The 6,893-nt window shown below is 38.8% G+C and overlaps 1 pseudogene across 1 annotated transcript in view; it reads left to right on the top strand.

The window, feature by feature from the left end:
- The window catches only part of LOC110287096, a 7,708-nt pseudogene extending 1,265 nt beyond the window's left edge, over positions 1-6,443 (top strand). The window contains exon 2 of the transcript XR_002377179.1: positions 6,291-6,443. The product of XR_002377179.1 is annotated as a transcriptional adapter 2-beta pseudogene (transcript). The remainder of the gene's footprint in view (positions 1-6,290) is intronic.
- Positions 6,444-6,893: the final 450 nt, after the last annotated feature.

The raw sequence follows: 6,893 nt of genomic DNA, 5'->3' as shown, positions 1-6,893 counted from the left end.
ACCTGAAAAAATGTTCAACATCCTTAATCATCAGGGAAATGCAAATCAAAACAACCCTGAGATTCCACCTCACACCAGACAGAATAGCTANGATCAAAAATTCAGGTGACAGCAGATNCTGGCGAGAATGTGGAGAAAGAGGGACACTCCTCCATTGCTGGTGGGATTGCAAGCTTATACAACCACTCTGGATATCAGTCTGGTGGTTTCTCAGAAAGCTGGACATTGTACTACTGGCAGATCCAGCAATACCTCTCCTGGGCATATACCCAGAAGATTTTCCAACTCGTAATAAGGACACATGTTCCACTATGTTCATAGCAGCCCAATTTATAATAGCCAGAGGCTGGAAAGAACCCAGCTCACTCAACAGAGGAATGGATACAGAAAATTTGGTACATTTACACAATGGAGTACTACTCAGCTATTAAAAACAAAGAATTTATGAAATTCTTGAGCAAATGGATGGATCTGGAGGGTATCATCCTGAGTGAGGTAACCCAATCACAAAAGAAGTCACTTGATATGCACTCACTGATAAGTCGATATTAGCCCAGAAACCTAGAATACCCAAGATACAACTTCCAAAACACAAGAAAATCCTGAAGGAAGACCAATGTGTGGATACTTCATTCCTCCCCAGGATAGGGAATAAATTATCCATGGAAGGAGTTGCAGAGACAAAGTTTGGAGCTAAGACGAAAGGATGGATCATCCAGACAGAGCCTGCCCTACCCGGGGGTCCATCCCATAATCAGCCACCATACACAGACACTATTGCATACGCCAGCAAGATTTTGCTGAAAGGACCCTGATGTAGCTGTCCTCCTGTGAGACTTTGCCAGTGCCTGGCAAATACAGAAGTGGATGCTCACAGTCATCTATAGGATGGATCACAGTGCCCCCAATGGAGGAGCTAGAGAAAGTACCCAAGGAGCTGAAGGGGTCTGCAATCCTATAGGTGGAACAACAATATGAACTAATCAGTACCCCCAGAACTCCTGTCTCTAGCTGCATATCTTGCAGAAGATTGCCTAGTCGGCCATCATTGGAAAGAGAGGCCCCTTGGTCTAACAAACTTTATATGCCCCAATACAGGGGAGCGCCAGGGCCAAGAAGTGGGAGTGAGTGGGTAGGGGAGCAAGGTGGGGGGAGGGTATAGGGGACTTTAGGGATAGCATTTGAAATGTAAATGAAGAAATTATCTAATAAATTTTTTTTAATTGTCAAGAAATAGATAGGCAGAGCACCCACGGCTGCTCCATACCTCATCTCTAGTGAATGCCACAGATTTTCACTTCCTAATCTACTTCTCTCAAATCTTTCCTTTACTCCACCCACCTCCAACTCTAGCAGGCACTCCCTGAAAAAAAAGAAAAAAGAAAAACAGTCCACTCTGGCCAGGGAAGCAGTAGACCAATTGCATACCTTCACTTCTCCTGCTTCTCCAAATCAAATCCCCCAGTTTCATCCCGAGCTCTGCAACAGAGTATCTGCTGCAGCACCCCCACTTTCCTGCACCCACCTCTAGCTGATTTCACAGACCTTCCTCTGTTAGTCTCCTTCCTCCACTACTTGCCTTTTCCAAGCCACCAACTCCTGGGAATCCAGAGGCTACTCCTGCCAAGGAAGCAGGTAGGCTAACTGCAGCTTCTCATGTTGCCTTCTGCTCTTCCACGTGCAATACTGCAATATCATCCCCAGCTTTCTAGCAGACCTGCTCTGCTTTCTTCTTGCTACCTGACCCTATTCTCATGGAACTAACTAAGCACATCACCATGTAACACCCATCTTTCCTCCCTATTGCAAAGTACCACCACCACATCCCAATCCCGAAGTTTCATGTTTTAATACCCAAAAGCACACTTTCCCTGGAACCTCCAATCCCCATAAAGACACCAGAAGATTTTTCCTATAGCCTCTACAGTCCTAAGAACCACATAAATCAATAAAATAAAAACAAAGAAAACAATGTAAAGAATTAATGAAACAAAGAGTTGGTTACTTAGGAAAATCAATGAGATAAAAATAAAAACCTTATCTAAAATAACTAAAAGGTGGATACAGATTATCCAAATTAACAAAATCATAAGTGAAATTGTGAACAAAAATAGACACTGAGGAAATCCAAGGAATCACAAGAACATACTTTGAAAACCTATACTCCACCAAATAAGGAGATGTAAAAGAAAAGGATAATTTTCTCGATAAGTACAAATTTTTGAAGTTAAATCAAGATCAGATAAGCAATTTTAAAGACCTATAACCCTTAGTGTAATAGAAGTAAATCATTAAAAGCCCACTAACCAAAGACAGAGGCAGGGTTCAATATACATAAATTGATAAATATAATCTACCATATAAACAAACTAAAAGGAAAAAACACATGATCATCCCATTAGATATAAAAAAGGTCTATGACAAAATGCAACACCCCTGCATGATAAAAAAGTCCTGGAGAGATTGGGGGTTCAAAGGACAAGTCTAAACATAATAAAGGCAATTCACAGCTGTAAAAGTATCTTTTATTTGCCTGAAGTAAATGTCATCTCCGATGCTTACTGTCTCTTTCTGTTAACCTAGGCCTAGTCCTGGAAACATATAGTCTCTATATAATCTAATCTAGACCTAGAATGTTTTTAGCCTCTGAGACTTGCTACTGAATAATCTCACCCCTTCCTATTCTTTCTGAGCTCTGAATCTGAGCTCTAGTCAACTTAGCTGTTCTGGCTCAAAACTCCTCTCCAACTGATTCAATCTGGCTTCTCTCTCAGCCTCTGACTTTCCAGATTGCATTTGGCAATCTGTTCTAATCTTCTGGCTTTCCCATTCCCTGGCCCATTATGTCTTCTTCACCTGTGTCTTGCTTGTTCTCTAACTTTAACCTGGCTCTAAAATGCTCCTGATTAAACTGCCTCCTTCTCTCTCTGCACTTTCCTCAATCCTCTCATGAGAGTTGGACATATCCTATTCTGACAAAACTTTCTCTGATTCATTACTTTGCCACTCAATTAGACATCACTTTCAAACATGGGTGCTTCCTTCTACAAACTAAACTTTACCTTCAATGTTTGGAATTAAAGGTGTGTATCTGAATTCCAACCAAAGGGATTAAAAGTGCGTGCTAAGGCTGAGCCACACCACAACTAGAAGCAGATTTTTTTTCAGTAAATATCACAACCTCAGGGTTCAGAGTGTGATCAAATATCATGCAACACATAGCTAAGCCATAGCCAATATCAAATTAATGGAGAGAAACTCAAAGCAATTCCACTAAAATCAGTAACAAGACAAGGTTTTCTATTCTCTCCATACCTATTCAATGTATTACTTTAAGTTTTAGCTAGATCAGTAACACAACTGAAGGAGATTAAAGGGCTACAAATTGAAAAGGAAGAAATCAAAGTATCTTTATTTGCAGATGATATGATAGTATACATAAGTGGCCCTAAAATTCCACTGGAGAACTCCTACACCTGCTATAAACACTTTCAGCAAAGTAGCTGGATTCAAAACGAACTAACAAAAATCAGCAGCCCTCCTATATGCAAATGATAAATGGTCTGAGAAAGAAATCATGGAAATAATACCATTCACAATAGCCTCAAATAATATGAACTACCTTGGATGGAGTATCTCTTACCATGCAAATGAACAACTTGTATGATAAAAATTTCAAGTCTTTAAAGAAAGAAACTAAAGAGATCATAAGATTGAGAAATCTCTTATGCTCATGGATCATTATGACTAACATAGTAAAAAATGACCATTCTTCCAAAAAGAATCTACATATTCAATGCAATCCCTACCAAAATTGCAACTCAATTCTTCATAGATCTTGAAAGGACACTTTTCAACTTCATATGTAAACACAGAAAGCCCAGAATAGCTAAAAACAAAAACACTACTAAATAATAAAAGAACTACTGGAGGTATCATTATTCCCGATTTTAAAAACAGCAAGGTACTAGCACAAAAACAGACATGTTGATCAATGAAATAGAATTTAAAACCCAGACATAAGTCTGCATACCTATGGACACCTGATTTTTAAAATAAAGTGCCTGGAAATACACACTAGAGAAAAATATAGCATCTTCAACAAATGGTGCTAGTGAAAGTGAATGGCTAAATGTAGAAGAATCTAAACATATTCATACTTATCTCAAACTCCAAAGAGATCAAAAACCTTAACGTAAAACCAGTTACACTGGACCAGATATAAGAGAAATTGAGAAATAGCCTTGAAATTATTAGTGCCTTGAGACAATTTCCTGAATAGAACATCATTAGGCATTCTGTTCAACAGAACAATAAGATCAACAATTAATAAATGAGACCTCATGAAACTGAGAAGTTTCTGTACAACAAAGTGAAAGCCTATGGAATTGAAAAATATTTTACCAACTATAATTCCAATAGAGGGTTGATATCTAAAATATATAAGAACTGAAGAAACTAAACATAAAGAAAGCAAATAACCCAATTAAAGGGGGTACAGATGGAAACAGATAATTCGCAATAAAGAAAATTCAAATGGCTGAGAAAATGTTAAACATCCTTAGCCATTAGTGAAATACAAATCAAAACTGTTTGAGATTCTATCTTATACTTGTCAGAATGGCTAAGATGAACAAAACAAGTGGATGCTCGTGCTTTCAAGAATGTGGAGTAAGGGGCTGGTGAGATGGTTCAGTGGGTAAGAGCAATGACTGCTCTTCCAAAGGTACTGAGTTCAAATCCCAGCAATCACATGGTGGCTCACAACCACCCATAATGAGATCTGATACCCTCTTCTGGTGCGTTTGAAGACAGCTACAGTGAACTTATACTAATAAATCTTTGAAGAAAAAAAAAGAATGTGGAGTAAGGAGAGCACTTACTCATTGCTAGTGAGAGTGCAAATTTGTACAGCCACTATGGAAACCAATATAGCAGTTCCTCAGAAAGTTGGGAATCAATCCACCTCAAGATCCAGCTATTCCACTCTTGAGCATATACCCAAAGAATGCTTCATACTACCATAAGGACACTTGTTCATACATGTTTATTACTGCTCTATTCACAATAACCAGAACCATGGAAAAATCCTAGATGTCCTTTAACAGAAGAATGGATAAAGAAATTGATACATTTATACAATGGAGTATTATTCAGTCATTGTTAAAAAAAATGACATCATGAACTTTGCAGGCAAATGGAAATAGAAAACAATCATCCTGAGTAAGTTAACTCAGACTGTGAAAGACAAATATTGTGTGGATTTACTTATATGTTGGTGATAGCTGTTAATTCAATAATAACGAAGCTACAATCCATAGAACTACAGAGGATAGGTATAAAGTAAGGAACTAGAGTGAACAGGTAGACTCATTAAAAATGGAAATAGAATGGATATTTGTGGATGGGTGAGGGGATGTGGAAAGGAAGTATCAAATGGGAATGGGAAGGGGAGAAGGGGTAACAGAAGGGAATATGAGGAGAGACAGCTAAAAATCAAGTGCCATTTGAGGGGTAGTATGGAAACCTCATAGAGTAGAAACCCCCTAAAACATACATATATGAAAGTGATCTGAATGAAATCACCAAATAATGGTGGTGACAGAGACTTGGCCATTTCCTGTCACCAAGTTTGAGTTACATCTAATTGAATCCAAAGAAATGGGAATTCCCAAACAACCCAGAATGTTGCCAAGACTATAGGATGTCCTCCACAATCTTACCACAAGGCCCCATTGCTGACAATAACACCTATACAACTCATTGAACATTAAGAAGGCAAGGTGGTGCCACATAAACCCTTTACTTCTGTATCCAGTGTCTTTGTTACATAAAGATACTCTGCACACTACCGAAAAAGAAACTTTAACACCAAGCCAGTCACAAAACCTTTATCATAAAGGTGCACTACATGCAAGATATGCTAGGACTGGGCAGGTGGTGGTGGTGCAAGCCTTCAATCCCAGGACTTGGGAGGCAGAGGCAGGTAGATTTCTGTGAGTTCCAGGACAGCCATGGCTTGCTGTCTTGAAAAAAAAAAAAACAAAAACAAAAGAGAGATGCAAAGGCAATGATGTCACAAAGCTTGTGAGAATAACCAACCAATAACTGCTCTGACTTAAAATCTACTCCACGAGATGCAACTTATACCTAGCACCGCTTGTGTGACTAAGCTCCTGTAACTAGATAGCCCAGGGACCTAGGACAAACCCAAATAACACTGGTCTAAAAAACTTATGTATGTATATAATGATAAAGTGGCTCCTAATGATAATCTGCTATACTCACAGATCTCAAACATTAATGTCTTGTTCAACCACTATCAGAAAAGGAACAAATACAAGGACCCTAAGCCATACATTACACAGAGAGTGAGAGACATTGGAACACTTAGCCCTAAGTGGGATGTCTCCATCAATTCCCTCCACTCAGAGCTCATGTAATGCATGGGAAAAAAGTCAAAAAAGATGGAGGACACCAAGAAAACAGGACCTCTAAAGACAACACGAGTAAAGGTCATATAAAGTCACAAGAGACTGAAGCCACAAGCAGAGGGCCTGCAAAGATCTTACAACTTACACTTACAACTTCCAGTTTAATGTTCTTATGGGATTCCTGAGTATGTGAATGAGTGGGTCTGTGACTCTTGTGCCCCCTCTTGGTGTCTTTTCCTTCTGTTGATCTGTCTTTTCTGACTTTGATGTGATAGTTTATCTTATTCTATTTTATATCTTAATAGTCTTAAAATGAACGAATGACTGGATATCTAGCAATTAGGGTAAAGATTATCAATGGAACTGTAATTTATACCTCAAGGGAGAAACAAAATCAGTTTTCTCCAATTGAATGATCCTGGGAATATATCAGCCGCTCCAGGGCAGAACTCATGTTCA

Source organism: Mus caroli, chromosome X (assembly GCF_900094665.2).
Source record: "Mus caroli chromosome X, CAROLI_EIJ_v1.1, whole genome shotgun sequence".
Taxonomy (NCBI): Eukaryota; Metazoa; Chordata; class Mammalia; order Rodentia; family Muridae; genus Mus; species Mus caroli.
Note: the sequence above shows the minus strand (reverse complement) of the source record. Positions and strands in the feature narration are given on the sequence as shown.